A 10,561-nucleotide genomic window follows, 5' to 3' on the forward strand; every position below is an offset into this window, starting at 1 on the left:
AAGTTTGCTTTATGGAATGCGAGAGTTCGATTCAAGCTCAATGAACAGTGGTTTTGAAACATTCTAGATCAGGGAACTGCATAAAATACGACGATTATGTTAACTGCAATATATATATATATATATAATATATATATATATATATATATATATATATATATATTATATATATATATATATAATTATTTACAGGGTGTCCATAAAACCTTTCCTTGATTTCAAAGACTTATAATTGTAATACCGTTATAGATATTCGCATCTGGTTTTCTCCATCTTCTAAGGAAAAGTCATACATTTATACTCATTGGCCACAAACCCACATTACATGAACTTAAAAGACATCATTTTTCTCTCCTTCTATTTCGGAATGGCAAAAGTGCGGCACAAATCTATTTGTGTGTAAAGTGATTATAGAGTTAGATACCTGCTGTTTCAAACTTAATGTCTCTCGCTCATCAAATTTTCTATAACATCATTATTTATGAACCAATTTGCACCAATTTTGAAGGGAAGTAAATATGAACATTCGAAAGCCATACTGCACCACATTATCTTTTTGCTATTGTAAAAACTACCAACACAATAGCCATATCTTGGACATCAACAGAAAAAAGCATCATCTGTTGAGAGATACCTGCATCTGAAGTCACCAAGTAAAGTTCAACTTGAATTTTGCATCGAGTGCTGAATTGATTTCAGGTTAAAATCGCATGTACCGTGTATCAAGACAATCAGAAGATGGTGTGAAAGTTTCAGGCAAAGTACTAGTCTCTCGGGAAACCATTAAAAAAGGGGATTGGCATCTTAAAAAGATCTCTCGCTGACAAAAAATGTGACAAGAATTCGAAATTCTGTCGAGGAGACACCGTAAAAGTCTGTACGAAAACGATGTGAACTGGGCTTGTCAAACAGCTCAACATATCGTATATTAACAATACAACTTAAAAATGAAGCCAAATCGTGTTTCGATTCATCAAGGAATCACTCTAGACATTCCCCAAAAAAGAAAGAACATGTGTCAATGGTTTCTAACAAAAATGGGGTAGAACGAGTTTTACGGACCGTTTGGTTCAACGATAAAGCACATTTAAAAAATCTATCTTGAATCATTAGTTCTCGTAACGTTATCCACTGCCACTGGTCAATAGATCGACCAGACGAAGTCATCAAACGAGATCGACATGTACAAAAAGCAACAGAGTGGGTGGCTTTAAGTACTCAGTGCATCATCGGGCCATTTCGTTTTGTGATGAAAATGGAGAGACATAAACTGTTACTGCAGATCGTTATGTCAAATTTAGGGCAATTTTGTTGGTCTTTAGGACGATTGTGTGGGAATGAAGTACGACAACGGCAATGGTTTATGCAGGATGGTGCAGCTCCCCACATAGCACATCATTTCTTGACCTGGACCCGAGTTCATTTTGGTGTTTGTGTCATTAACCGTTGTACGGAGCATCCTTGGGCTTCTCACAGTCCCTCTGGATATTTTTCTCTGGGGTTGTTTAAAATAAAAAATGTCAGGTGCAAGATTCCAGTCTTCATGAACTACTGAGACATCGAGTGGAACAACTAGTAAAAGGCCAGCAGCTTTGTGAGAGAGCCACATATCATTTCATCACGAAGTAAGCAAATGTATGGGACGCAAAAGAAGGGATTTCGAGCATATCTTTTACTAAATTTACCATATACTAGTGGATGTGCTTTTTTCTGTTAAAACATATGTAACTAATTTTCCGAATGGTTCCAAAATGTTACTTGCTAAATAAATGCATTTTATCTTCAAAGAATTTTGTGATAGTCGATATCTTCATAAGGGCATTAAATTTGAAACACCCGGTATGAAACAACATTGTCAAATATAGCTCAACAAGCTTTCATAGCTCAGTTTCCAGACCATTAAATGAAAACGACTTTAAAAAAGGATAATCTAAATTTGCTGGGACACAGTGAGAGATTGATCACACTCACGTCGACCAAGCGATATTCGTTACACTGTTGCTATTTCGAAATTGAAGGAAAGAAAAATCAGGTCGTTTAAGTTTAAGTTGATTTTGGTAAATTTGGTGATGTAATGTGGGCCTTGGCTATTGGGCAGAAATGTATGGCTCTTTCCTTTGAAGATGGTGAAACCCATATATATATATATATATATATATATATATATAATATATATATATATAGCGGTTTGAGAATAACAAGTCTGTGAAATCCGGTAAAGACTTTATGGACACCCTGTATTTTATTTAAAAATTTGTGTCAGAATATTTAAATGACATTATTACACCATTATTCTATTATTTGTTGTCTATCATATTATCCTTTGTGACGTCCAATGTGTTAAAATCCATTAATGCACGATCATGAGTCATCACTGTTCATAATGATGACGGTATCACATAACTAGAGAGAGAGAGAGAGAGAGAGAGAGAGAGAGAGAGAGAGAGAGAGAGAGAGAGAGAGAGAGAGAGAGAGAGAGAACCCCGTTTCGTGACCAATACTAAAGAGTTCAAGTCGAAATAGATCAGACGACAGCAGAAAAATTCTAGTTGATATTTTCAATTCAATTTGTTTTGCCTTCTTAGTTATTATCTATTTAAGACTTCAATGTTTTAAGAATGGTTTTGGATGAGAAATGGGTGTATGTGGTCTTGTGGTATGACACTCGCTTTTGGATGGGAAGGTCCTGGGTTCAAGCCTCGCTTGGCGCACAGTTGAGTCCTTGGAAAAGGCTCTCTACTCACATTTTCTCACCGTACTCATGTGTAAAATGAAGACCTGATCGTTAACAGTGTTGTCTATGTCGGAAAATTGTAACAAGCCTAACAAGCGCTTTGAGCAGTTTTGTGGATATTTCTCTATATAAAACCTCACTTTTTAAAAATATTTAAAAATAAGATTAAATCACTTTTATTGTGCTATAAACACTCGCTAAGATTTAAGTTTTTCACTCGTCAGGCTCGTGAAATTCTTATATTCAAGCGTGTGTTTATACGACAATAAAGGTAATTTTATCTTATATTCAACATTGGTATTTATCTCAAACACTAGAGCTTTTATATAGCGCAATATCCACTAAAAGTGCTCAAAGCGCTTTACAAAGGGTCCCTGACCAACAGCAACACGTAACATGTAAAACGAGACATAACGCCTGTTAGGCGATATTACAATTTATTTCCAACAGAGACAGCGCTGTTGACGGCCAAGTACTCATTTTACACCCGATTACCGTGAGAGAATTTGAGTAAAGAGTTTTTTTCCAATGACTCAACTATGCGCCGAGCGAGGCTCGAACCCAGGACCTTCCGATCTGAAAGCGAGTGTCATACCACGAGACCACAAAGACACGTGCTAATCAGGTTGGTCTTTTTGCTCAACCCTTTCCTAAACAGTATTTTTGGTTTAAAATCATTATTCAATGCCTGAAATGGTTACTTCCTTTTCATTCTTAATTGAAATAAATGCTAGGCATCTCTATTTCAAAAGGCGTAAGAGAGTTCCTCCAACCCTAAAGTAGAAGATAAAAGGTCCCCGCAGAGGACAAAGATTCTTTCCCCTTTTTTCTTATTTTTTCTCTCCTTTCTAACCTCCTTCACTTTCCCAAACTCCTCCTTCTCAACTTCCCCTTCTCCCTCTTATCCTCTCCCACATTCCTCCTGTTCCTCTCTTCTTTCGCCTCTATCTTCCCGTCATCTCCCTCCTATTGCCCCTCCTCCTCCTGCTCATTGTCATCATCTTCATCATCATCATCGTCATCATCGTCATCATCATCATCATCATCATCTTCATCATCATCATCATCATCATCACCACCAGCAGCAGCATCAGTATCATCATCATCATCATCATCATCATCATCATCATCATCACCATCATCGTTATGCCCATTCTCAGCCAAAATCACAGAGATAAATAAAAATCAACACCGTTAAGATCCCCGGATCTCCATTTTCGCTACCACTACCACTGCAGTTTACAGTGATCGATGGTAAAACTAAACTGTCTAAATAGACCAAATAGACATGGCACGATAAAGTACCGCTCAATACAAGTACAAGTGGTCTCGTTATAACGATAGCCTTCTCTTCTCCTCATGGTCCTTGTCCTCCTCGTTCTCCTCCTCCAACCCATTAACATCACCGCGTCGTCATCTTCATTATGACCATCATTATCAAAAGCACCACCACCACCACATCGACAACGGCTACGACCCCCCCCCCCCACCACAATCACTACCGCCACCTACAATAAACCACCATCACACCAACACCACAACCACCACCACCACCACCACCACCACCATCATCATCACCACCACCATCATCATCATCATCATCATCATCATCATCATCATCATCATCATCATCATCATCATCAACAACAACAACATTATCAACATCAACATCACATTGTGATTTTGTGATATGACACATGACCACTGACTCGTAGATCCTTGGTTCGAGTCCTGCTGTCAGTTGAGTCATTGGAAAGGCTCTTTGATCACAGTTTCTCACGGGACTCATAGGTAGAATGAGTACTATGAGGCATGTGGTCTAGTGATATGACACTCGCCTTCGGATCAGAAGGTCCAGGGTTCGAATCCCACTCTGAGTGGCGCATTGTTGAGTCCTTGGAAAAGGCTCTTTGATGACATTCTCTCAACATACTCAGGTGTAAAATGAGTCCCTGGCCGTTAAAAGCTATTGGAAAAAATGTAATATCGCCTAATAGGCATTGTGTCTCATCTTACATGTTAAGTGTTGCTGTCGGCTTGGGACCGCTTTTAAAGCGCTTCGAGCATATTTAGTGGATATTGCACTATATAGATGCTCTTGTTCTTTTTTACTGATCAGTAACAGAGTTGATTCGATCGAAAAAAATGTAATGGCTCCTTCCGGGCGTCATATTTGGTCCTACTTGTTAAGTTGTGTTGTTGGCTTGGCGCTTTAAGCACGGTATTTAAAAGTTTATGTTATTATTTGATCATTATCATCATCATCATCATCGTCAACATCATCATCATCATCATCATCATCATCATCATCATCAAGGTATGGCCTATCTCAATTTATCAAATTAATATAATAATAATAATAATAATAATAATAATAATAATAATAATAATAATAATAATAATAATAATAATAATAATAATAATAATAATAATAATACTTTATTGCATCCCAAAAAGGAAATTTTTTGTACAGACGTGTTATAATTTACACAATAAGATAAAAATACAATGGAAATAGGGTGTATTATAAAAAAAGGAGCAGCTCTATAACCAGAGCTGCGCTTTATAATATGAATAATATCAACACTGTAAAATAGTTAAAACTGTCACTATAAATTGAAAATTGAAAAGATTGCAAAACAAATAAATTAATAAATTAATATTTATATTTAAAAAAAAGTAAAAATGAGAAATAATTATATAAAAATATAAAGTGTTGCTTTTGTTTCTTGGTTATATATTTTTATATTTTTGTCCATTTGTATATATTATATATGTATACATTGTCGCCATAGATTCTCAACTTTGTGTTTATACATTTTCATGCATGCCACGTCTGTAAGCGAATTTCCATTTTTTGGATGAATAAAGTATATTCTTCTTCTTCTTCTTCTTTTTATTATTATATTATTATTATATTATTATTATTATTATTATTATTATTATTATTATTATTATATTATTATTATTATTATTATTATTATTATTATTATTACAAATAAAAAATATCAACATTTTAAGCGCAAAGCAGCACCAACAACACATCGATTCGACAACTCCTATCATCACTGTCACAACTCTCTCTTATTTGTCGCTATAGATACTGCTAACACAACCACAACCAAATTACTAAATATATCCTGTTACCGACAACTAAACAGCGTAAATGACACCACTAACATGAACTGCCCCCCCCCCTTCCCCTCCAATTACCCAGCTAGAACTTAACACCCTAGTAATTAGTATCCACACCAGCAGACAAGGCATCACTCGAAATCGATTTACCTCAACGAAAAATGTAACAAGACCACTGATCGTCCCGGCTTATCTCTCACACTATGACAAAACAAACTTTCTTCAATTTGACAAGAGAACAATTTTACATCATAATCCTAAATCCATAGTTTTCGACATAGATACAACATTTAGAAGTATCGAATATATTACATTTTTGGGAAAATCGATATAGTATGAAGTAAAAATCGGTTTACAGCTCCGTAATCAGACAATTGATATTCCTGGTTACTCATCACAACTTCACAGATTCATAGTTCCCGACATGGAAAGGACAGACATAAAGAACTACTGAATATATATATATATATATATATATATATATATATATATATATATATAATATATATATACAACATTAAGAAGTATCGGATATAATATATCGATATTAATATGAAATCAAAATCGATTTACCTCAACGAAGATGTAACCAGACAACTGATCGTCCCAGCTTATCTCTCACACTATGACAAAACATACTTTCTTCAATTAAGCCAGATAATTTTTACATCATAATATCATAAATCCTTTGTTTTCGACATAGATACAACATTAAGAAGTATTGAATATTATATAACATTTTTGGGAAAATCGATATAGTATGAAGTAAAAATCGGTTTACTGTTCCGTAATCAGACAACTGATCCTCCTGGTCACTCTATGAAACACATTTACTTTATTTTGGTCACACGTCTATAACTTCACACATCCATAGCTCCCGACATGGATAGGACATAAAGAACTACTGAATATATATATATATATATATATATATATATAATATATATATATATATAAACAACATTAAGAAGTATCGGATATAAATATCGATATTAATATAAAATTAAAATCGATTTACCTCCACGAAAATGTAACCAGACCACTGATCGTCCCGGCTTATCTCTCAAGACTAGGACAAAACACACTTTCTTCAATTTGGCCAGATAAAAAAATTGTATCGTAATCATTAATCCATAGTTTTCGACATTGATACAACATTAACAAGTATCGAATATATTACATTTTTGGGAAAATCGATATAGTATGAAGTAAAAATCGGTTTACTGCTCCGTAATCAGACAATTGATATTCCTGGTTACTCATCACAACTTCACAGATTCATAGTTCCCGACATGGAAAGGACATAATGAACTACTGAATATATATATATATTAAGAACATTAAGAAGTATAGGATATAATATATCGATATCAATATGAAATCAAAATTGATTTACCTCAACGAAAATGTAACCAGACTACTAATTGTTCCAGCTTATCTCTCAGTCTATGACAAAACAAACTTTCTTCAATTTGACAAGAGAACAATTTTACATCATAATCCCAAATCCATAGTTTTCGACATTGATACAACATTAACTTACATTTTTTGGGAAAATCGATATAGTATGAAGTAAAAATCGGTTTACTTTTCCGTAATCAGACAACTGATCCTCCTGATTACTCTATGAAACACATTTACTTTATTTTGGTCACACGTCTATAACTTCACACATCCATAGCTCCCGACATGGATAGGACATAAAGAACTACTGAATATATATATATATATATATATATAATATATATATATAATATATATATATATATATAAGATATGAAGGACTAATAACTATGAAAAATATATATAATATATATTAAAAATAACTCAGAATATAGATATAATATACGATATAATAATGAAATCAAAATTGATTTACCTAACGAAAATGTAACCAGACTACTATTTCCAGCTTATCTCTCAACTATGACAAAACAAACTTTCTTCAATTTGCCAGAGAACAATTTTACATCATAATCCCAAATCCAAGTTTTCGACATAGAACAACATTAAAACAATTACATTTTTGGGAAAATCGATATAATATGAAGTAAAAATCGGTTTACTTTTCCGTAATCAGACAACTGATCCTCCTGATTACCTATGAAACACTTTACTTTATTTTGTCACACGTCTATAACTTCAAACTCCAAGCTCCCGAAGGATAGGACAAAAAACTACTTTAAATACTATTATAAAATATATAAAATATATAAAAATATAATATATATATAATAATATATATATATATAACATTCAGAAGTATCGGATATAATATATCGATATTAATAATGAAATCAAAATTGATTTACCTTAACGAAAATGTAACCAGACTACTGATCATCCCAGCTTATCTCTCACACTATGACAAAAAACACTTTCTTCAATTTGGCCAGAAAAATTTTACATCATAATCCTAAATCCATAGTTTTCGATATAGATACAACATTTAGAAGTATCGAATATGTTACATTTTTTGGGAAAATCGATATAATATGAAGTAAAAATCGTTTACTTTCGTAATCAGACAACTGATCCTCCTGATTACTCTATGAAACACATTTACTTTATTTTGGTCACACGTCTATAGATAGTATGCGCTTGGCTAATGAGCTCACAAAATCGCCATCCGGAAGTATAACGGACCAACACACAAAACTTTGTGTAACCATGATCGTTTATAGAGAAGTACTCATAAAACGGATGCAAAAACAATAACAAAGACCTGAGTGACGTCAACTTCGAACTATCTATAACTTCACACAGCCATAGCTCCCGACATGGTTAGGACATAAAGAACTACTGAATATATATAAATATAATATATATTATATATATATAATATATATATAATATAATGTAATAATACAAAATAAGAAGTATCGATAATATATCGATATTAATATGAAATCAAAATCGATTTACCTCAACGAAGATGTAACCAGACTACTGATTGTCCCAGCTTATCTCTCGCACTCTGACAAAACACACTTTCTTTAATTTGGCCAGAACAATTTTACATCATAAATCCATAGTTTCCTGACATGGACAGGACATTAAGAAGTATGGGATTATATGACTTTTTTTTTTTTTGAAAATCGATATAATATGAAGTAAAAATCGGTTTACTTTTCCGTAATCAGACTACTGATCGTCCGGGCTACTCTGATAAAACACAATCACTATATTTTCTGCGGAAAACGTTTACTTCATAAATACTTAGTTCCCGACATATATGGGACATTAAGAAGTATCGAATATATAACTTTTTTTGGGGCAGTCGATATAATATGAAGTCAAAATAGATTTACTCCCGTAATCAAACTACCGATTGCTCTGGCTACTACAACATAACTCATTTCATTCAATTTGGTCAGAAAACGTTTACTTCATAAATTCATAGTTCCCGACATATATGGGACATTAAGAAGTATCGGATATAATATTATATCGATATTAATATGAAATTAAACTCGATTTACATTAAAGAAAATGTAATCAGACTAACTGATTGTCCTGACTACTATAACAATAACACATTTTCTTCAATTTGGACAGAAAAATGTTTACTTCATGAATCCATATTTCCCGGCATAGACAGGACATTAAAGAATTGTAATAAATATTGGGAGCAATCTTACTCTAACGATATATAAAATCAAATTCGATTTACCTACAACGAAATATGTCCAGACTACAAACCGTCCTGGCGGATCTGTCGCACTCTGAAAAAATACATTTTCTTCATTTATACCAAAAAACAAACAAACAAACGTTACGTCATAAATCTATTACAATTGGATTCACTAGTCTGATGTGACGTCGCCCAGCAGTGGCGGCCATCGTAGTTCTAAACAAAGAAAATTGGTACTTTTTATTCTTCGTGCTGGCTAGAACTTTTCATATGTCTTGTGATCAGAATGTGTAAAAGTCAAACCATGATCAGATTTATAAAATTTTTCCCCCTCTGGATACGCTTTTATGCTCGTCGGAGAAATATTTCATAAGGGCGTCCGCCATTGTTCCGATCGTTTAGAGCCAGTTACTAAGTCACCATGCGTCATTACGAGGGAAGTGACGTTGCGACTGTTGAAGCGTATTGTCCCCGCCCCAACTTCTAAGAACTCCCTGGTTAAAGAGTTTTTGACATCAAGAAGTATCGTGTTTAAGACATCTCGGGGACACTATTTTGTCATCGATATATAAAATAAAACTCGATCTATTTTAACGTAAACGCAATCAGACTACTGATCGTCCTAGCTACTTTGACAAAACACATTTTCTTCAACTTGGCCAGCAAAATGTTACTTCATAAATCAAAAGTTTCCGACATAGATACGACATAAAGAAATATCGAATATATTACATTTTTGGGGCAATCGATAAAATAAGATGTCAAAATCGATTTTCTTTCCATAATCAGACTACTGATCGTCCGGGCTACTCTGATAAAACAAATTCACTAAATTTTCTGTGGAAAATGTTTACTCAGTGGCGTGGCATGCTTACAGTATAGGGTGGTGCCAGAATCAGAAACAGAAAATAACTTACACAAGCTATAATATTTGTAAATACAAAAGAAAGGGGAAAAATTAAAGAAAAGACTTACTCAAATAAGTAAGAGGTGGTATATACCATTTCTCAGTTTTATTATTTTTTAAATGCTGTAATCCATTTTTAAAAGATGGATGC

Source organism: Berghia stephanieae, chromosome 3 (genome assembly GCF_034508935.2).
Source record: "Berghia stephanieae isolate SIO BIC M18660-M18661 chromosome 3, UCSD_Bste_1.3, whole genome shotgun sequence".
Lineage (NCBI taxonomy): Eukaryota > Metazoa > Mollusca > Gastropoda > Nudibranchia > Aeolidiidae > Berghia > Berghia stephanieae.